Raw genomic sequence first — 23,702 nt, 5'->3', positions numbered from 1 at the left:
CCCGGAATTACCAGGAATTCCCCTGCATTTAAAATGAATGTGCAAAACACAAACCTCTCCAGATTCCACTTTTTCGTACCGATTCGAACCGTTCCAACAGCCACAAAGTCCACTCACCCTGGACATTCAAGCCAGCATGTTTACCGGTTCCAAAACAATTCCCCGATTACCCAGAATTACCAGGAATTTCCCCGCATTGAAAATTAATTAGCAATATACAACCTCTCTATATACCACATTTCCTGACCGATTCGAACCGTTCCAACAACCACACACTCCACTCACCCTGGACCTTCAAGCCAGCATGTTTACTGGTTCCATAAAATTCTCAAAATCACCTGGAATTACCAGGAATTCCCCCGCATTTAAAATGAATGTGCAAAACACAAACCTCTTCAGATTCCACATTTTCCAACCGATTCCAACAGTCACAAAGTCCACTCACCCTGGACATTCAAGCCAGCATGTTTACCGGTTCCAAAACAATTCCCAGATTACCCGGAATTACCAGGAATTTCCCCGCATTGAAAATTAATTAGCAATATACAACCTCTCTATATACCACATTTCCTGACCGATTCGAACCGTTCCAACATCCACACTCCACTCACCCTGGACCTTCAAGCCAGCATGTTTACTGGTTCCATAAAATTCTCAAAATCACCTGGAATTACCAGGAATTTCCCCGCATTTAAAATGAATGTGCAAAACACAAACCTCTTCAGATTCCACATTTTCCAACCGATTCCAACAGTCACAAAGTCCACTCACCCTGGACATTGAAGACAGCATGTTTACCGGCTCCAAAAAATTCCCCCGATTACCCGGAGTTACCAGGAATATCCCCACATTGAAAATGAATGAGCAATATACAAACCTCTCTATATTCCACATTTCCCAACCGATTCGAACCGTTCCAACAACCACACACTCCACTCACCCTGGACATTCAAGCCAGCATGTTTACTGGTTCCAAAAAATTCTCAAGATCACCCAGAATTTCCAGGAATTTTCCCCCATTGAAAATGAATGTGCAAAACACAAACCTCTCCAGATTCCACATTTTCCAACCGATTCGAACCGTTCCAACAGTCACAAAGTCCACTCACCCTGGACTTTCAAGCCAGCATGTTTACCGGTTCCAAAAAATCCCCCGATTACCCAGAGTTACCAGGAATATCCCCACATTGAAAATTAATGAGCAATATACAAACCTCTCCAAATCCCACATTTCCCAACCGATTCAAACCATTCCAACATCAACACACTCCACTCACCCTGGACATTCGAGCCAGCATGTTTACCGGTTCCAAAAAATTCTCAAGATCACCCAGAAATTCCAGGAATTTTCCCCCATTGAAAATGAATGCGCAAAACACAAACCTCTCCAGAGTCCACATTTCCCAACCGATTCGAACCGTTCCAACATCCACACACTCCACTTACCCTGGACATTCAAGCCAGCATGTTTACCGGTTCCAAAAAATTCCCAGATTACCCAGAATTACCAGGAATTTCCCCACATTTATTGAGCAATATTCAAACCTCTCTATATCCCACATTTCCCAACCGATTCTAACCGTTCAAACATCCACCCACTCCATTTACCTTGGACAATCAAGCATTCAAGCTCCTACGTTTGTGACAGGCAGGCATATAGTTGGCGGAACCTTGGTCTGGTTGCCGGTTATCAGGTTTATTTTGGACCTGCGACTCAAGTTGTGTATCTTGTTTGGCTCGCATACTCGTGCCTCACACAGATGAGCATGAAAGGTTCCAGGCCCACTTTGGCAAAAAAGTACTCAAGGCACGGCCCTTAGACTATCATCCTGAAGTAGGGTGAAGTAGGAGGTCTGGAATAACACCCCAGAGTCGTTTTTCTTCCTTTTTTTCTAAAAAAAAATAATACAGTACCGGACACAAACATTGACACAGAAATAGAAGTCAAGGACGTCATCTGTATTTTTCCAAGGCATGAGGAGATTGGTTCGGAATTGTATGCATACGACTCGCGAGCATCTCCCCGCTGCTCCGGCGGGGGGGAAATTGGATGCCTTCTTATCACAAGTGACCAAATGGGGCGCAACAATCTCAGACAAGCAGGTGCAATATTAGATTCCTCTGTTTTCTCCCTTCTTCTGTCTTCTTTGTACACACATTTTTTTTTTTGGAAGGGTTGTAAAAATAAAGATGAACGCTCACTCTGAGGTTGAATGGAGTCACGTCGAAACTTTATCGAGCTTTTTTTTTTTTTCCCCCACCGCGCTACCCTTCAAGTCACCTTTTGTTAGTTTGAGATAAAAGTCCTCTGCTTATTCGGTAAAGGCGTCTTCCTCTGCAGTTTGAGGAATGAGAGTGGAGAGGCGAAGAAGAAGAAGAAGAAGGAGCCTGGCGACAGATGCGTGCAGACGCACGAGGCGCAGATGATTTTTTCGGGTTTGTCACTCATCCTAATTGACAGGCGGATGATGTCAGCCGTCTTGTGGCGGCACCTGTGTCCTGTGAGACGCTTTGCAGGGGAAACTAAACCTAAACATTAAAAAAAACACACGCCAGGTTGGTTTTCGGATGCTCGCTGCGAGCACTTTGGCTAAAGGTCACTTTTTGAGAGCTCTCAATGTGGGAGTGGAGTGGCAGATTTCTTTAAGAGAACCTCTTGAACAAAAACCTCACACTCCAGGTCCAGTTCAGCAAAATACGTATTTTTTGTGGGGGTTTTCTTCTCTTAGGACAGCTTACTTCTGAACCGAAACCAGTTTACTACCTGCCTCCTCGCAACAGGAACATATTAAGGTGTTAAAAGCTGTAGATTGTGATCAGACCGTCCCAGGGGGGGGGGGGGGGGGGGCATCTATTGAATTAGCATACAGTAGGTCCACAGTTGTATTGTCCCGTGTTGCACAGTGCACATATTGGGGAAAGTGTGGAAAATTTAGTCCAAAGAAGCATGGATAAAGTCACCCGAAATGCGAACAAGGGCATCGGGGTGTTTGGTCTGTTGCCTAGCTAAAATATGTAATTAAAAATGTTTTTATGTATTCATATATAATTTATATTTTGATTTAAAAAAAAAAAGAAAATATAGAAATAAAACAAAAAAAATATATATTAAATAAATAAACAGACTATTTTTCATCGATCCGAGCTACGCTTCAACATCCCTCCCCATCTATTGAATTAGCATACAGTAGGTCCACAGTTGTATTGTCCCGTGTTGCACAGTGCACATATTGGGGGAAAGTGGGGAAAATTTAGTCCAAAGAAGCATGGATAAAGTCACCCGAAATGCGAACAAGGGCATCGGGGTGTTTGGTCTGTTGCCTAGCTAAAATATGTAATTAAAAATGTTTTTATGTATTCATATATAATTTATATTTTGATTAAAAAAAAAAGAAGAAAATATAGAAATAAAACAAAAAAATATATATTAAATAAATAAACAGACTATTTTTCATCGATCCGAGCTGCGCTTCAACATCCCTCCCCATCTATTGAATTAGCATACAGTAGGTCCACAGTTGTATTGTCCCGTGTTGCACAGTGCACATATTAGGGGAAAGTGGGGAAAATTTAGTCCAAAGAAGCATGGATAAAGTCACCCGAAATGCGAACAAGGGCATCGGGGTGTTTGGTCTGTTGCCTAGCTAAAATATGTAATTAAAAATGTTTTTATGTATTCATATATAATTTATATTTTGATTAAAAAAAATGAAAATATAGAAGAAAAAAAAAAAAAAAAATTAAATAAATAAACAGACTATTTTACATCAATCCGAGCTACGCTTCAACATCCCTCCCCAATAAACGCAGTTAGGAGAGGACTTTAAATACTTCTTTCTAAGGAGGCGGTAAAGTCTGTGAAAGCATCAGCTCATTAGCATTAAAGCTACAGACACACAGCACAGCGTTGTTGGGTGACAAAACTCCCAGAAACACTATTGTGGAGCTTTTGAGATGCATTTGAAAAGTAGTGTACAACAGGACCTTGAAAGGATTATCATAAAAAAAACAATTTTATTTTTTTTATAAGTACACCTGATTCAAGTAGCGTATTGCACCTAAAAGGTCAAAATTCATCCTGCCCCTTGTCAATAAAATCTAACCTACTTGCTTCAAAAACTTCAGAGACTTTTTACATCAATTGTGCGCCTACTAGCTCGGGTCAAGGGTCGGATTGGGTACATGTTTTGTTGCTGCGCTTGACTGGTTTCACATTTCTGCCGGGTATTTACAGGAACGTGGCCCTGGAGGGGTGACCTTCTCAGCATTTGCTTCAAAGCAGGTTTACTGAGAAAAGGTTTTGCGAACGAGTCTTTTGAACAGCTCTTTTGAGTCAACAAAGAGAACTGATTCGCGGCTGATGTGAGCCTTCGTATGTGCGCCACCGGACTGGACTGGAGTCACTTAGACCGAGGGAAAAACCCCCACAAAATGAGGCAGAAGTCAAAATAGTAGGTGTGGAGATGGTCCTTTGAAGCCCTACTTAGGAACTTTCGAAAGTAGTGTGAAATTGCGAGTTATCGAGCTACCACGCAAAATTCTGATAGCTAACATTAGCATTAGCATTTTTATTTGCGCATCGAAATTGACTTACTAGTTTAGCAGGAACAAAGCCAAGGCATCACGTGAAAGCCGGGGCAATGTTAATCCTTGGCTCTTCTTTTATCCGGGTAGGCTGCGTTTTTTCTTTTCTTTCTTTGCCTCCTCAGGCAACACTTTTCGTTTCTTTGGTTTTTTTGGAGCTTCAGTAATTGCAAGTAGGCGTTCTTCTTCTTTTTCTTTTTGTTTTGTAGTGACACGTAAGCGTTTGCATGAAACTCCGTCTTTTTAACAAATGGGGACGGCGTAAAGCACGTCAGCACATTTTGTAGTTTTTTTGGTCAGATCTAGTCTTTGACTTAGATTGGTCAGATCTAGTCTTGGACTTAGATTGGTCAGATCTAGTCTTGGACTTAGATTGGTCAGATCTAGTCTTGGACTTTGATCGGTCAGATCTAGTCTTGGACATAGGTCGGTCATATCTAGTCTTGGACTTAGGTCGGTCATATCTAGTCTTGGACTTTGATCGGTCAGATCTAGTCTTGGACTTAGGTCGGTCATATCTAGTCTTGGACTTAGGTCGGTCATATCTAGTCTTGGACTTAGGTCGGTCATATCTAGTCTTGGACTTAGGTTGGTCATATCTAGTCTTGGACTTCGATTGGTCAGATCTAATCTTGGACTTCGTTTGGTCATATCTAGTCTTAGACTTAGGTCGGTCATATCTTGTCTTGGACTTAGGTTGGTCATATCTAGTCTTGGACTTAGGTTGGTCATATCTAGTCTTGGACTTTGATTGGTCATATCCAGTCTTGGACTTTGATTGGTCATATCTAGTCTTGGACTTCGATTGTTCATATCTAGTCTTGGACTTCGATTGGTCATAACAAGACTTGGACTTCGATTGGTCATATCTAATCTTGGACTTAGATCGGTCGGATCTAGTCTTGGACTTAGATCGGTCGGATCTAGTCTTGGACTTAGATCGGTCGGATCTAGTCTTGGACTTAGATCGGTCGGATCTAGTCTCGGACTTAGATTGGTCGGATCTCGTCTCGGACTTAGATCGGTCGGATCTCATCTCGAACTTAGAATGGTCGGCTCTCGTCTCGCACTTAGATCGGTCGGATATCGTCTCGCATTTAGGTCGGTCTGATCTAGTCTCGCACTTAGGTCGGTCTGATCTAGTCTCGCACTTAGGTCGGTCTGATCTAGTCTTGCACTTAGGTCGGTCGGATCTAGTCTCGCACTTAGGTCGGTCGGATCTAGTCTCCACTTAGGTCGGTCGGATCTAGCCTCGGACTTAGGTCGGTCGGATGTAGTCTTGGACTTAGGTCGGTCGGATCTAGTCTAAGACTAAGGTCGGTCAGATCTAGTCTTGGACTAAGGTCGGTCGGATCTAGTCTCGGATTTAGGTCGGTCGGATCTAGTCTCGGACTTAGGTCGGTCGGATCTAGTCTCGGACTAAGGTCGGTCGGATCTAGTCTCGGTCTTAGGTCGGTCGGATATAGTCTCGGACTTAGGTCGGTCGGATATAGTCTCGGACTTAGGTCGGTCGGATATAGTCTCGGACTTTGGTCGGTCGGATAAAGTCTCGGATTTAGGTCGGTCAGATCTTGTCTTGGACTTAGATCGGACAGATCTCATCTTGGACTTAGATCGGACAGATCTTGTCTTGGACTTAGATCGGACAGATCTCGTCTTGGACTTAGATTGTTCAGATCTAGCCTTGGACTTAGATCGGTCAGTTCTAGTCTTGGACTAAGATTGGTCAGATCTCGCCTCGACCTTAGATTGGTCAGATCTCGTCTTGGACTTAGATGGGACAGGTCTCGTCTTGGACTTAGATGGGACAGACCTAGTCTTGGACTTAGATCGGTCAGACCTAGTCTTGGACTTAGATCGGTCAGACCTAGTCTTGGACTTAGATCGGTCAGACCTAGTCTTGGACTTAGATCGGACAGATCTCGTCTTGGACTTAGATGGGACAGACCTAGTCTTGGACTTAGATCGGTCAGACCTAGTCTTGGACTTAGATCGGTCAGACCTAGTCTTGGACTTAGATCGGACAGATCTCGTCTTGGACTTAGATCGGACAGACCTCGTCTTGGACTTAGATCGGTCAGACCTAGTCTTGGACTTAGATCCGTCAGACCTAGTCTTGGACTTAGATCCGTCAGACCTCGTCTTGGACTTAGATCCGTCAGACCTCGTCTTGGACTTAGATCCGTCAGACCTAGTCTTGGACTTAGATCCGTCAGACCTAGTCTTGGACTTAGATCCGTCAGACCTAGTCTTGGACTTAGATCCGTCAGACCTAGTCTTGGACTTAGATTGGTCAGATATAGTCTTTAGAACGATTCTTTGAAAGGAATGACTTTGAGATCCGACCTCCTTCAGAGGTCCATAAATTCCATCTCTAGTGGAAAATCTGCAGTTTCGAATCGATGATTGAACATAGAGATAGTGGACTGTGGAAAGTTTGTATCTCGTCTTGCCAAAGTTTTGGTCGTGAGCAGGTTACCCAAGTATTCCGATCGACCCCTTCCTGCCTCTCTCGGAGAACAACACTGCACCCATGGGAAGAGGAGACTTTACAGCACTCCCAGGCCGTTCTCCCGTCGTTAAAAAGCCGTTTCTGTAGACTGGTCATTAAAAAACAAGCAGGCGAGAAGTTGGGGCCGTGTTCTTCCAGTCGAGATGGGGTCACTTTCAACGAGGCCAATTAAACGCCGCGTCTCGGTGAATAACATTCCGGCGCCGCGGTTCAAGCGGGTATCGTAGCAAAGAGGCTGCGAGAATGGAAAGGATGACAACAAGCAAACAGCAAGGAGGAAGCGGCATTGTCAGGACTCTTAATCCCGAGGACGAGCGATTATCAGCCTCCTGTAAATGTCAGCCATTTGGATACGCCCTCATGAATGATGGATATCCACCTTGTTTGTTTTCGCCGGCATCTTGACATGGTGTTACGGAGGGAGTGTCACAGGGGGCTTAGGAGTCTATCTTCAGAGGTAATGCTGCCTGAATGCCGAATAGAAAATTAGGCCATTTTTTTTTTTTCTCGCATCCAAGTATCTCTTATTCATAAGGAGCTGCAAAAGAACTGATAAAAGTCTCTAATTGTAGTCTCCGCAATATCCGCACACACACACACAAAAAGATGCTCAACCTAATGAGAAAGATGCAGCATCAATCAGAACTAATTGGTGTTTATTACATGCGGTTTGTGGCTTTTCATTTTGCACATCGAGACCAGTTTAGTGGTGAGGAGGGAGAGAGGTGCCGCTAATTAATGAACAAGATTGGCTCTCAGCAGAGCGCAGACCAGCAACTCCTGCAAGACCTGGCACATTTGGATCGGCACCTTCTCTGAGATCTTACCGTGTGTAGACCGTAGCATGACTTAATAAGGTCCACCGTACGATGCAACTATTGATCATCGTAATCGTAGCGTCTGCTACGTTGGCGGAGCATTTCTGCGTACCTTGAGAGAACTTTACAACGAGAGCCGGCGGAAGCGTGGATCAGGGCTGCGACCGTTCATCGGTTAAATCGATTAATTCCGTCACAAAACAGCTTCGATTGATATTCTGTTGCCTTTGTGATTTGTTCAAGTCATTAAAAAGTCTGCAAGATCGCGCACGAGTGGATATTCAAACCACCGCAGGGGGTCTGTATATGTGTGTGGCGGCAACAGCGGACTGCCCACAGAGATGGGTCAAAAAAGAAGGGAGAATGAGAGCAACGGGCCCAAAGAAGACGAGGGACGCTGTACGAGGTTTTGTGATCATTTAAACTGAAAAAATAAAAGCATATATTTAAGACCGAAAACATGGTAAAAGTCTAACAGCATTTTATATGTTATACTTGCATAACGAATGTTTTGTTTGAACATGTGCGAACATGCGAGGACATGTTAGCATCTGCAGTAGCAAGTGTTTTTTTTATTTATTATTTATTACCAGTTGTTTTTTGTACTTTTAACTTACTTTTTTTTACGTATACATAGTGATGCTCCCTTGGTAAAAGTGCACGTTCAATGTTATGTGCATTTCTAAGAATAACGACTCAAGGTCATCAGAAAAATCCCTATTTATTCAAGCTGTTGTCCCCAAAAGACGCACAGAGCCTATAAAATGTGTTGCGTTCGATAAATCCGACGAAATGGTCGATACACACAAACAGCCGCAGCCCGTAGCATGGATGTCAACAAAGTAGCAGAACCAATGGAAGCTAAACCAACAAAACCAAAAGAGAAAGACATATGATTTTGTTCGGATTAAACATTTTAAAAAAAAAGTCAGACACCGACCAAACGGCGCTAAGCTAATCTGCGAAAAGGTGCCACCAACTAACGACTTGGACATGTCGGTTATTTTATGCCAATTAAAGACACGACACAGAGAACAGTGCAGAGACAGTTAAAAATATGACAATGCCAACGTGATGAAAAGAAAAAAATGTACGTACCTACGTAACATATACGTATATATATATATATATATATACACATATATATATATATATATATATATATATATATATATATATATATATATATATATATATATATATATATATATATATATATATATATATATATGTATGTATGTATGTATGTATGTATGTATGTATGTGTATATATATATATATATATATATATATATATATATATATATATATATATATATATATATATATATATATGTATGTATGTATGTATGTGTATATATATATAAATATTTATATATATATGCGTGTGTGTGTATGTATGTATATGTGTGTATGTATGTATGTATATGTGTGTATGTATGTATATGTGTGTGTGTATGTATATATATATATATATATATATATATATATATATATATATATATATATATATATATATATATACTACCGTTCAAAAGTTTGGGGTCACCCAAACAATTTTGTGGAATAGCCTTCATTTCTAAGAACAAGAATAGACTGTCGAGTTTCAGATGGAAGTTCTCTTTTTCTGGCCATTTTGAGCGTTTAATTGACCCCACAAATGTGATGCTCCAGAAACTCAATCTGCTCAAAGGAAGGTCAGTTTTGTAGCTTCTGTAACGAGCTAAACTGTTTTCCGATGAGTGAACATGATTGCACAAGGGTTTTCTAATCATCAATTAGCCTTCTGAGCCAATGAGCAAACACATTGTACCATTAGAACACTGGAGTGATAGTTGCTGGAAATGGGCCTCTATACACCTATGTAGATATTGCACCAAAAACCGGACATTTGCGGCTAGAATAGTCATTTACCACATTAGCAATGTATAGAGTGTATTTCTTTAAAGTTAAGACTAGTTTAAAGTTATCTTCATTGAAAAGTACAGTGCTTTTCCTTCAAAAATAAGGACATTTCAATGTGACCCCAAACTTTTGAACGGTAGTGTGTAATATATATATATATATATATATATATATATATATATATATATATATATATATATATATATATATATATATATATATATATATATATATACACCTACCTACCTACCTACCTACATACATATATATATAATAGGACTCAATCTTTGGGCACCACACGATTCGATTCTGTGGGTTAACGATATGATTAAGAAACGATTCTCGATTTGAAGCAATTTGATTTAGAATTGATTCAAAGCGACTCTCGATTCAAAATCAATACTTTAACACTGGCTGCCAGTTTCATTATTAGCCACATTCCTCCATAAAATAGATACACAACTCTGATAATGTATTACATTTACTTGAAAGAAAACTGGTTTTGCTTAACAAAATTCTACCCAAACATTTAATAAAGTCAAATGTGTTCAATATATTTTAACCATGTATGGGCATTTACATCAACAATATGGTTTACCTGCGCGTCTGCACAGGACATATCCCCCCCAAAAAATAAAATACAATGTAACAAAAATTGGGTTGAATCTCGTTAAATACGAATTGAGAGTCATTCAAAAATCCCGGGGTACAAAATGACCTAATATGTAATATATATTTGGATATCACCACCATCACCGATGCACCATTTGCCTGACAAATGAAGCCAACATGTCAAAAGGTGAGTGCTCAAAAGCGGCGAAAAATCTCACAAACATCACAACCTGTGAAGGAATGTCCACCCACAGTGTGACAACAATGATTGCATATATATATATATATATATATATATATATATATATATATATATATATATATATATATATATATATATATATATATATAGTGTGTGTGTATATATGTATGTGTGTTGCATGTATATATATATATATATATATATATATATATATATATATATATATATATATATATATATATATATATATATATATATATATATATATATATATGTGTGTGTGTGTGTGTATATGTATGTGTATATGTATATCGTTATCTGATAGAAGCCTTGCTTTAACAGATGTCCCATCATCAAGAGACAATTTCTCTGTGCAGCATGCATTACTTCACAACACTAAACAAGCAAACCCAGCATCCAACATCGCAGCCTGCAGTGAATTATCACAGCCGGCGTGAACTGCGCACCTGCAGACTAGTCACACCTGCAGAACATTCCAGAACCAGAACAGTTCCACTAATTCATGGACTCCTTAACAGTTCGCAGGTGTGTGTCCAAAGCTGTTTTCAGAAATAAAACACTTTTTTTTTTTCCTTGCAGCTTACCTTGAGCGAGTGCGGTGTGACTGCTGATGACGACAATGAAGAAGATGAGTAATAAAATCCACGTTGGACGCCGCATGGGAGAGCTCCACCAGACCCCCGACATGGTCCCGACAGCAACCCGCAATGAAGACAACAAGTGCCGGGTGAGCGTGCGCAGAGGCCCCGCTGTCCTATGGAAGTCGAGGCGGTGTTGGATGAAAACGTCTGCAGTTGGCAAATAATTGACCCAATAAGTTCACAGGAGGTCAAATTGCGTGGAGACGCCGAACTTGCGCCGTCCGTTCCGTGGGGTCACCAGCTGCAGCGGCAGCCCGCAAGCGAGGCTTCAGAACCCGGGTGCTAATCAGCATCAGCCGGTATGCGCATCCCCGTCAAAACTTCCACACACCCCGCGGCGCGCTGGCAGTCCTCGGTCGGTGTGACACTTTGTGTGGGGAAGCAGAAGTTGTCTCGCCGGGGAGGAGGAGGAGGAGAAAGGAAGGAAGGAGGAGGAGGAAGAGACGGAGCGTTTGTGCGGTGCGAGGAGAGGAGGAGAGCCGAGTTGTGAGGACGACGCGCCGGGCTTCTTTATTATGAGGAGACGTTAGGATGGAGATGGGACGAGAGCGGGGGAGGCTGACACCTAGCGGCGGAGAGGGGAAGCGCAGTCTTTTTTTTTCTTTTAAATAGGATCCAAACCATACTTTCATATTTGTGTGGATGCTGAGAATCACTTTTAAAATGTCAAAAGTGCTCTTATCCTGGAGATTTGAACTAAAAATGTCAAAATAATGACACTTTTTAATATAAAGATGTCCACTTATTGGGACTCCCTTTTTGTAGGGAACCATCCAGATCATTTTTTCTTAAACCGCTTTGATTAAAGGGAGGCGACTAGAATTAACAAACCCAGCGGTGGAGAGAGGACCGAGCAGTCTAAATACCAGAGCCTTCCCTGAAAAAGGTCGCTCGCCACTTGTGTTTTTCTCCGTCTTTTTGCCTCACATTGGCGGGGATCGAAACTGAAAGTTAACCCCAAACATTTTTCTGCATGTAACAATACCAGTGCTGAATGGAGGACCGAAAATTTCCAAATTCCGGAGCCTTCCCTGAAAAATGTCGCTCTCCACGTGTGTTTTTGTCCATCTTTTTGTCTCACCTTGGTGGAGATCGAAACTGAAAGTTAACCCCAAACATGTTTGCTGCATGTAACAATACCAGCGCTGGAGAGAGGACTGAGCAGTCTAAATACCGGAGCCTTCCCTGAAAAAGGTCGCTCTCCAAGTGTGTTTTTGTCCGTCTTTTTACCTCACCCTGACAGAGGTCGAAACTGAAAGTTAACCCCAAACATGTTTTCTGCATGTAACAATACCAGCGCTGAATGGAGGACCGAAAATTTCCAAATTCCGGAGCCTTCCCTGAAAAATGTCGCTCTCCACGTGTGTTTTTGTCCATTTTTTGTCTCACCTTGGCGGAGATCGAAACTGAAAGTTAACCCTAGACATGTTTTCTGCATGTAACAATACCAGCGCAGGAGAGAGGACCGAGCCATCTAAATTCCGGAGCCTTCCCTGAAAAAGGTCGCTTGCCACGTGTTTTTCTCCGTCTTTTTGCCTCACCTTGGAGGGATTCGAAACTGAAAGTTAACCCCAAACATGTTTTCTGCATGTACCAATACAAGCGCTGGAGAGAGGACCGAGCCGTCTAAAGTCCGGAGCCTTCCCTGAAAAAGATCGCTCGCCACGTGTGTTTTTCTCCGTCTTTTTGCCTCACCTTGGCGGGGATCGAAACTGAAAGTTAACCCCAAACATTTTTTTTCTGCATGTAACAATACCAGCGCTGGAGAGAAGACTGAGTCGTCTAAAGTCCGGAGCCTTCCCTAAAAAAGGTCGCTCTCCACATGTGTTTTTGTCCATCTTTTTGTCTCACCTTGGCGGAGATCGAAACTGAAAGTTAACCCTAAACATTTTTTCTGCATGTAACAATACCAGCGCTGGAGAGAGGACCGAGTCGTCTAAAGTCTGGAGCCTTACCTGAAAAAGGTCGCTCGCCACGTGTGTTTTTCTCCGTCTTATATCCTCACATTGGCGGGGATCGAAACTGAAAGTTAACCCCAAACATTTTTTTTCTGCATGTAACAATACCAGCGCTGGAGAGAGGACCGAGTCGTCTAAAGTCCGGAGCCTTCCCTGAAAAAGGTCGCTCGCCACGTGTGTTTTTCTCTGTCTTTTTGCCTCACATTGGCGGGGATCGAAACTGAAAGTTAACCCCAAACATTGTTTTTCTGCATGTAACAATACCAGCGCTGGAGAGAGGACCGAGCCGTCTAAAGTCCGGAGCCTTCCCTGAAAAAGGTCGCTCTCCACATCAATCAATCAATCAATGTTTATTTATATAGCCCTAAATCACAAGTGTCTCAAAGGGCTGTACAAGCCACAACGACATCCTCGGTGTCGAGTGGGTCTGACATAATATTGTGAAAGTCCAACACATCAGCGAAAGTCCAGTCCATGGTTCTCCGTCTTTTTGCCTCACCTTGGTGGGAATCGAAACTGAAAGTTAACCCCAAACATTTTTTTCTGCATGTTTTCTGCATGTAACAATACCAGCGCTGGAGAGAGGACCAAGCCGTCTAAAGTCCGGAGCCTTCCCTAAAAAAGGTCGCTCTCCACGTGGGTTTTTGTCCATCCTTTTGTCTCACCTTGGCGGAGATCGAAACTGAGAGTTAACCCCAAACATGTTTTCTGCATGTAACAATACCAGCGCTGAAGAGACGACCGAGGAATCTAAAGTTCAGAGCCTTCCCTGACAAACGTCACTCTCCACATGTTTTTTCCAGATTTTTGCCTCACCTCAGTGGAGATCGAAACTGAAAGTTAACCCCAAACATGTTTTCTGCATGTAACAATACCAGCGCTGGAGAGAAGACCGAGCCGTCTAAAGTCCGGAGCCTTCCCCACAAAAGGTCGCTTTCCACGTGTGATTTTGTCTACTTGTTGCCTCCCCTTGGCGGGGATCGAAACTGAAAGTTAACCCCAAACATTTTTTTTGCATGTTTTCTGCATGTAACAATACCAGTGCTGGTGCTAAGGAGATGACCGAGGTGTCTAAAGTCCGGAGCCTTCCCTAAAAAAGGTCGCTCTCCACGTGTGTTTTTGCCGTTATTTTGCCTCACCTTGGCAGAGATCGAAACTGAAAGTTAACCCCAAACATGTTTTCTGCATGTAACAATGCCAGCGCTAGAGAGAAGACCGAGCTGTCTAAAGTCCGGAGCCTTCCCTAAAAAAGGTCGCTTTCCACGCGTGTTTTTGTCCATCTTTTTACTCTCACCTTGGCAGAGATCGAAACTGAAAGTTAACCCTAAACATGTTTTCTGCATGTAATACCAGCGCTGGAGGGAAGACCGAGCCATCCAAAGTCCAGAACCTTCCCTAAATAAAGGTCGCTTTCCGTCATTTGCTTTTTTTTCCAGCTTTTTGCTTCACCTCGGTGGAGATCGAAACTGAAAGTTAACCCCAAACATGTTTTCTGCATGTAACAATACCAGCGCTGGAGAGAGGACCGAGCCATCTAAAGCCCGGAGCCTTCCCTGAAAAAGGTCGCTCTCCACGTGTGTTTTTGTCCATCTTTTTGCCTCACCGTCTTTTTGCCTCACTGTTAAACAATTTGCTCGGGCATTTGTTGACAAAGTGGTGACCCTCGACCCCGTCCTTGTTTGTGAATGACTGAGCATTTCATGGAAGCTGCTTTTATACCCAATCATGGCACCCACCTGTTCCCAATGAGCCTGTTCACCTGTGGGATGTTCCAAATAAGTGTTTGATGAGCATTCCTCAACTTTCTCAGTCTTTTTTGCCACGTGTGCCAGCTTTTTTTTAAACAGGTTGCAGGCCTCAAATTCCAAATGAGCTAACATTTGCAAAAAATAATAAAGTTAAATATCTTGTCTTTGCAGTCTATTCAAATGAATATAAGTTGAAAAGGATTTGGAAATCATTGTATTCTCTTTTTATTTATCATTTACACAACGTGACAACTTCACTGCTTTTGGGTTTCTAGGAAGTTGATGTTTATACATTTAATTACCCAGAGGGCTTAGCGTCATAGACAGTAACTGGTAGTTGGTCTGAGCTACGCTGGAGGACAACAATTGTGAGGTTTGATCAATAAATATCGATTTGGGGGATGGGATTTATGGGTCAAGACTGACTAGTTATTATAGTTTGATTTATTTTTCAGTGTTTCTTTTTTTAATCAATGAAACAATCACTAGTTTCAGTTGCATGATAAGATGTACAGCAGAATCATTTCATTCACACAAATATTACTCTATTGGTGGGAATGATTCTGATATGTTGGCTATTTGTTTTTGCTTTCATCAAAAATATTCTATAAGGCGGTGTCATATTTCCATGTTTTGGCAGTGACATCACTAGTTTGAATGTTTCTTCAACTAAAACGTGTAGAAAAAAAATACACAAAAAGGAATAAAATGCATCAATAAAATGAGGACATATTAAATGTATGGTTAAAAAAATGTTTTAAACTACTACTCTTTAGAACACATATAAAAATGTGGAAGAAGTAAGTATGTGTGTGAGGAATAAAAACCCTTGTTTGTTGTTGTTGTACACCCAGGTAGGACACACAGGGAAGCAGGGAAGAAAAGGAGGAAACCAGCTACAAATGTAAAAAATGCTCAATATTGTCAAAAATACCTACCCGGGTTGGAGTTCCATAAGTCAGGGGAAGGGCCCAAATGAGGAAAAATGTCAAAAATACACCCAGGTATGACGCGCAGGGAAGAAAAGGAGGAAACCGGCCACAAATGTGAAAAATGCTCAATACTGTCAAAAATACCTACCCGGGTTGGAGTTCCATAAGTCAGAGGAAGAGCCCAAATGAGGAAAAATGTCAAAAATACACCCAGGAATGACGCACAGGGAAGCAGGAAAGAAAAGGGGTAAAACCACCCAAAATGGGAAAATTGCCCAATTCTATTTAAAATACCTACCCGGGTTGGAGTTCCATAAGTCAGGGGAAGGGCCCAGATGAGGAAAAATGTCAAAAATACACCCAGGTATGACGCGCAGGGAAGAAAAGGAGGAAACCGGCCACAAATGTGAAAAATGCTCAATACTGTCAAAAATACCTACCCGGGTTGGAGTTCCATAAGTCAGAGGAAGAGCCCAAATGAGGAAAAATGTCAAAAATACACCCAGGAATGACGCACAGGGAAGCAGGAAAGAAAAGGGGTAAAACCACCCAAAATGGGAAAATTGCCCAATTCTATTTAAAATACCTACCCGGGTTGGAGTTCCATAAGTCAGGGGAAGGGCCCAGATGAGGAAAAATGTCAAAAATACACCCAGGTATGACGCGCAGGGAAGAAAAGGAGGAAACCGGCCACAAATGTGAAAAATGCTCAATACTGTCAGAGGAAGAGCCCAAATGAGGAAAAATGTCAAAAATACACCCAGGAATGACGCACAGGGAAGCAGGACAGAAAATGGGTAAAACCACCCAAAATGTGAAAATTGCCCAATTCTGTTTAAAATACCTACCTGAGTTTGAGTTCCATAAGTCAGGGGAAGGGCCCAAATGAGGAAACATTTCAAAAATACACCCACGAATGATGCACAGGGAAGCTGGGAAGAAAATCCAACCAAATTGTGAAAAATGCCCAATATTGTCATACATACCTGCCCATAAGTCAGGGGAAGAGCCCAAATGAGGATACATGTAAAATATACACCCAGGAATGACGCACACAGAAGCAGGGAAGAAAAGGGGGAAACCAGCAATAAATGTGAAAAATGCCCAATAATGTCAAAAATACCTCCAATGGTTGGAGTTCCAAGAGTCAGGGGAAGGACCTAAATGAGGATAAATGTCAAAAAATACACCCAGGAATGGCGCACAGGAATGCAGGAAAGGAAAGGGGAAAAACCACCCAAAATGTGAAAAATGCCCAATAATGTCAAAAATACCTCCCTGGGTTGGAGTTCCAAAAGTCAGGGGAAGGGCCCAAATGAGGAAAAATGTGAAAAATACACCCAAAAATGATGCAAAAATAAACGGGGAAGAAAAAGGAAAAAACAGCAATAAATGTGAAAAATGCCCAATATAATCAAAAATACCTCCGCGGGTTGGAGTTCCATGTAAGGGCCCAAATGAGGAAAAATGTCAAAAATACACCCAGGAATGACGCACAGGGAAGCAGGAAAGAAAAGGGGTAAAACCACCCAAAATGTGAAAATTGCCCAACTCTGTTTAAAATACCTACCTGGGTTGGAGTTCCATAAGTCAGGGGAAGGGCCCAAATGAGGAAACATTTCAAAAATACACCCACAAATGATGCACAGGGAAGCTGGGAAGAAAAAGGCTAAATCCGCCCAAATTGTGAAAAATGCCCAATATTGTCATACATACCTGCCCATAAGTCAGGGGAAGAGCCCAAATGAGGATAAATGTAAAAGATACACCCAGGAATGACGCACACAGAAGCAGGGAAGAAAAGGGGGAAACCAGCAATAAATGTGAAAAATGCCCAATAATGTCAAAAATACCTCCAATGGTTGGAGTTCCAAGAGTCAGGGGAAGGGCCCAAATGAGGATAAATGTCAAAATTACACCCAGGAATGGTGCACAGGAATGCAGGAAAGGAAAGGGGAAAAACCACCCAAAATGTGAAAAATGTCCAAGATTGTCAAAAATACCTCCCTGGGTTGGAGTTCCAAAAGTCAGGGGAAGGGCCCAAATGAGGAAAAATGTGAAAAATACACCCACAAATGATGCAAAAATAAGCGGAGAAGAAAAAGGAAAAAACAGCAATAAATGTGAAAAATGCCAGATATAATCAAAAATACCTCCCTTGGTTGGAGTTCCATGTAAGGGCCCAAATGAGGATAAATGTAAAAAATACACCCAGGAATGACGCACAGGGAACTGAGGAAGAAAAAGGAAAAAACAGCCATAAATGTGAAAAATGCTCAATCTTGTCAAAAATACCTACCCGGGTTGAAGTTCCATAAGTCAGGGCAAGGGCCCAAATGAGGAAACATTTAAAAAATACACCCAGGAATGACGCAAAATTAAGCGGGGAAGAAAAAGGAAAAAACAGTAATAAATGTGAAAAATACCCAATATAATCAAAAATACCTACGCGGGTTGGAGTTCCATGTAAGGGCCCAAATGAGGATAAATGTCAAAAATACAGCCAGGTATGATGCACAGGGAAGCGAGGAAGAAAAAGGAAAATACAGCCATAAATGTGAAAAATGCCCAATTTTGTCAAAAATACCTCCCTTGGTTGGAGTTCCATAAGTGAGGGGAAGGGCCCAAATGAGGATAAATGTCAAAAATACACCCAGGAATAACGCACACAGAAGCAAGGAAGAAAAGTGGGAAACCAGCCATAAATGTGAAAAATGCTCAATCTTGTCGAAAATACCTACCCGGGTTGGAGTTCCATAAGTCAGGGGAAGGGCCCAAATGAGGAAATATTTCAAAAATGCACCCAGGAATGACGCACAGGAATGCAGGCAAGAAAAGGGGAAAAAACACCTAAAATTTGAAAAATGCCCAATATTGTTTAAAATACATACCTGGGTTTGAGTTCCATAAGTCAGGGGAAGGGTCCAAATGAGGAAACTTTTCAAAGATACACCCAGGATTTATGCACAGGGAAGCAGGGAAGAAAATGGGTAAACCAGCCATAAATGTGGAAAAATGCCCAATATTGTCAAAAATACCTACCCGGGTTGAAGTTCCATAAGTCAGGGAAAGAGCCCACATGAGGGAAAATGTCAAAAATACACCCAGGAATGACGCAAAAAGAAGCAGGGAAGAAAAAGGAAAATGGGGGAAACGGTCCAAAATGTGAAAAATACCCAATATTGTTTAAAACACCTACCTGGGTTTGAGTTCCATAAGTCAGGTGAAGAGCCCAAATGAGGATAAATGTCAAAAATACACCCAGGAATGACGCACAGGGAAGCAGGAAAGAAAAGGGGAAAAACGGCACAAAATGTGAAAAATGCCCAATATTGTTTAAAATACATACCTGGGTTTGAGTTCCATAAGTCAGGGGAAGGGCCCAAATGAGGAAACTTTTCAAAGATGCACCCAGGATTTATGCACAGGGAAACAGGGAAGAAAATGGGTAAACCAGCCATAAATGTGAAAAATGCCCAATTTGTCAAAAATACCTACCCGGGTTGAAGTTCCATAAGTCAGGGAAAGAGCCCAAATGAGGGAAAATGTCAAAAATACACCCAGGAATGACGCAAAAAGAAGCAGGGAACAAAAAGAAAAATGGGGAAAACCGTCCAAAATGTGAAAAATACCCAATATTGTTTAAAACACCTACCTGGGTTTGAGTTCCATAAGTCAGGTGAAGAGCCCAAATGAGGATAAATGTCAAAAATACACCCAAGAATGACGCACAGAGAAGCAGGAAAGAAAAGGGGAAAAACTGCCCAAAATGTGAAAAATGCCCAATATTGTTTAAAACACCTACCTGGGTTTGAGATCCATAAGTCAGTTGATAAGCCCAAATGAGGATAAATGTCAAAAATACACCCAGGAATGACGCACAGGAAAGCAGGAAAGAAAAGGGGAAAAACGGCACAAAATGTGAAAAATGCCCAACATTATTTAAAATACATACCTGGGTTTGAGTTCCATAAGTCAGGGGAAGGGTCCAAATGAGGAAACTTTTCAAAGATACACCCAGGATTTATGCACAGGGAAACAGGGAAGAAAATGGGTAAACCAGCCATAAATGTGAAAAATGCCCAATATTGTCAAAAATACCTACCCGGGTTGAAGTTCCATAAGTCAGGGAAAGAGCCCAAATGAGAGAAAATGTCAAAAATACACCCAGGAATGACGCAACAAGAAGCAGGGAAGAAAAAGGAAAATGGGAAAACCGCCCAAAATTTGAAAAATGCCCAAAATTGTTTAAAACACCTACCTGGGTTTGAGTTCCATAAGTCAGGTGAAGAGCCCAAATGAGGATAAATGTCACAAATACACCCAAGAATGACGCACAGAGAAGCAGGAAAGAAAAGGGGAAAAACTGCCCAAAATGTGAAAAATGCCCAATAATGTTTAAAACACCTACCTGGGTTTAAGTTCCATAAGTCAGTTGATAAGCCCAAATGAGGATACATGTCAAAAATACACCCATGACTGACGCACAGGGAAGCAGGAAAGAAAAGGGGAAAAACGGCACAAAATGTGAAAAATGCCCAATATTGTTTAAAATACATACCTGGGTTTGAGTTCCATAAGTCAGGGGAAGGGTCCAAATGAGGAAACTTTTCAAAGATACACCCAGGATTTATGCACAGGGAAACAGGGAAGAAAATGGGTAAACCAGCCAGAAATGTGAAAAATGCCCAATATTGTCAAAAAGTTCCATAAGTCAGGGAAAGAGCCCAAATAAGGGAAAATGTCAAAAATACACACAGGAATGAAGCAAAAACAAGCAGGGAAGAAAAAGGAAAATGGGGAAAACCGTCCAAAATGTGAAAAATACACAATTTTGTTTAAAACACCTACCTGGGTTTGAGTTCCATAAGTCAGGTGAAGAGCCCAAATGAGGATACATGTCAAAAATACACCCAAGAATGACGCACAGAGAAGCAGGAAAGAAAAGGGGAAAAACTGCCCAAAATGTGAAAAATGCCCAATATTGTTTAAAACACCTACCTGGGTTTGAGTTCCATAAGTCAGTTGATAAGCCCAAATGAGGATACATGTCAAAAATACACCCAGGAATGACGCACAGGGAAGCAGGAAAGAAAAGGGGAAAAACCACCCAAAATGTGAAACATGCCCAATGTTGTCAAAAATACCTACAGGGGAAGAGCCCAAATGAGAAAAATGTCAAAACTAGACCCAGGAATGACGCACAGGGAAGCAGGAAAGAAAAGGGGAAAAACCACCCAAAATGTGAAAAATGCCCAATGTTGTCAAAAATACCTACAGGGGAAGAGCCCAAATGAGAAAAATGTCAAAACTACACCCAGGAATGACGCACAGGGAAGCAGGTAAGTAAAAGGCCAAACCCGCCCAAAATGTAAAAAATGCCCAATTCATGTTTCAAATACTTTGTAGAGTGTTTGTAGAGTTTTCAGGACAAAAATGAATGTATTTAATTTTGGAATAAGGCCGTCACATGTTAAAATGTGGAAGAAGTAATTATGTGTGTGAGGAATAAAAAGCCTTGTTTGTTGTTGTTGTCTAAAGATGGAGGCTGTGAGAGTGTCATGTTTACCAGCATAGGAGGAGAGGAGAGGCATCATGGTGCGGGGTGGACATGAGACATGATGATGAGGAGGAGGAGGAGGAGGAGGAGGAGGAGCAGAGTGATGGAGAGTGCCTGAGCAAATGTTGCTGGAGGGGAAGAGAAGGCGAGGAACATGACCCAGCAAATGTTCCATGTCTTGAAAATGACAACGTCCTTGCCCGGCTGGAGACAAAAGTACTTAATGGGTTTTTTAATGTTTTTTTTGGGGGGGTCGCAAAGTCACCGCGTGTGCAGGAGGAGAGTAACTGTCACTCAACATCAACTTCTGTTACCTTCCCGCTTCCATCCCAGCAGCACAAGACGTGCAAACAGCGACAACTTGTTGAATTAGGTTCTGACGTACAGCAACTTTAACCTAACGTTGAAACAACATGCTTTTTGACAACGTTTAATCAATGTCAGCTTGTGACATTGATTTTAACATTGAAACCTGGTCATTATCCCAACCAATATTTAACAACACAAATACAACATTGAAACAACATGCTTTTTGACAACATCTATTCAATATCAGGTTGTGACTGTGATTTGACCGTTGAAATGTGGTCATTTTCCCAACCAATATTAGACAACACAAATACAACGTTGAAACAACATGCTTTTTGACAACGTTTATTCAGTATAAGTTTGTGACGTTGATCTGACCATTGAAATTTGGTCATTAACCCAACCAATATTAGACAACACAAATACAACGTTGAAACAACATGCTTTTTGGCAACGTTTATTCAATGTCGGGTCCTGACGTTGATTTGACCATTGAATGTTGGTCATTTTCCCAACCAATATTCTACAACACAAATACAACATTGAAACAACATGCTTTTATGATGACGTTTAATCAATGTTGGGTTCTGAAGTTGACTTGACCTTTGAAATTTGGTCATTATACCAACCAATATTCTAGAACTCAAATACAACGTTGAAACAACATGCTTTTTGATGACGTTTAATCAATGTTGGGTCCTGATGTTGATTCGACCATTGAATTTTGGTCGTTTTCCCAACCAATATTCTACAACACAAATACAACGTTAATGTGCTTTTTGACTAAGTGTATTCAATGTCAGGTTGTGACGTTGATTAGACTATTGAAATCTGGTCATTTTCCCCAACCAATATTCTACAACACAATACAACATGGAAACAACATGCTTTTATGACGACGTTTAATCAATGTTGGGTTCTGAAGTTGACTTGACCTTTTAAATGTGCTCATTATCCCAACCAATATTCAACAACACAAATACAACATTGGAACAACATGCTTTTTTGATGATGTTTAATCAATATCTGTCACGACTTGGTTCTTGGGTTTTGTTTCTCCGGAAGGCAACGGAAAATTGGCGCGGGCAAGACGTTAATTTAAATACATGATACCGCCGCTGTACCTGACGAGGTGGGCAACCTGAGAATGGCCACATCCATGGCCAACGAGGAGATCGGCGCACTTGGCGTGGCGGACAACCAGGTAGTGGCCACATTCGTGGCCGACGAGGAAGCAGGCGCGTCGTCGTCATTGCAGGCGTGGACGCAGCAGATGACGCAGGTGCTTGGTCTTGGCATGGGGGGTCTTAGTCTTGGCATGGGGGGTCTTGGTCTTGGCATGGGGGGTCTTGGTCTTGGCCTCGTGGAGCTGCAACTGGCGGCACTTGGCGTCGTGGAGCTGCGACTGGCGGCACTTGGCGTCGTGGAGCTGCGACTGGCGGCACTTGGCGTCGTGGAGCTGCGACTGGCGGCGTGGAGCTGCCACGGCTGGCGCTTGGCATGGTGGAGCTTGGCGTGGTGGAGCTTGGCGTGGAGCTGCTAGGCATGTTGATAGCCTCGGAGCAGGGCGTGGAGCAGGTGGAGGTGGCCTAGCTGGGGGTTGCGGCTTGGCCCACCGAAAAACTGGTGGTGGAGGTCGTGCTGGAGGCTGTGGCTTGGCGTGATGATGCTGAGCCACCCCACCTGAACAGTTCCCAGCCCTAGCCCCCCCCCCTCAAGGAGCGGATACCAGACGCGCTCCCCGCTGTCTGGAACCGTTATTTGGGGTGGGTGGAGGGAGGTGAGGAGGGGGAAAAATCCTCCCCTCTAAATTGTCAAAAAAGTATTTCTTTCCCCCCCCTGGGCTTTTGTGGGTGACATTTTTTTGTGTGACTTGGGCGTCGCTTGAGTCCTGGGGGGC

At 42.2% G+C, this 23,702-nt stretch overlaps 1 pseudogene; it reads right to left on the bottom strand.

The window, feature by feature from the left end:
- The window catches only part of LOC133656314 (protein sidekick-2-like), a 1,293,862-nt pseudogene extending 1,282,099 nt beyond the window's left edge, over window positions 1-11,763 (bottom strand).
- Between the last annotated feature and the right edge of the window lie 11,939 nt (window positions 11,764-23,702).

The sequence above is a fragment of the Entelurus aequoreus genome, linkage group LG08 (assembly GCF_033978785.1).
Source record: "Entelurus aequoreus isolate RoL-2023_Sb linkage group LG08, RoL_Eaeq_v1.1, whole genome shotgun sequence".
NCBI lineage: Eukaryota > Metazoa > Chordata > Actinopteri > Syngnathiformes > Syngnathidae > Entelurus > Entelurus aequoreus.
The sequence above is the reverse complement of the archived record's forward strand: the minus strand, read 5'-3'. Positions and strand labels throughout refer to the sequence as shown.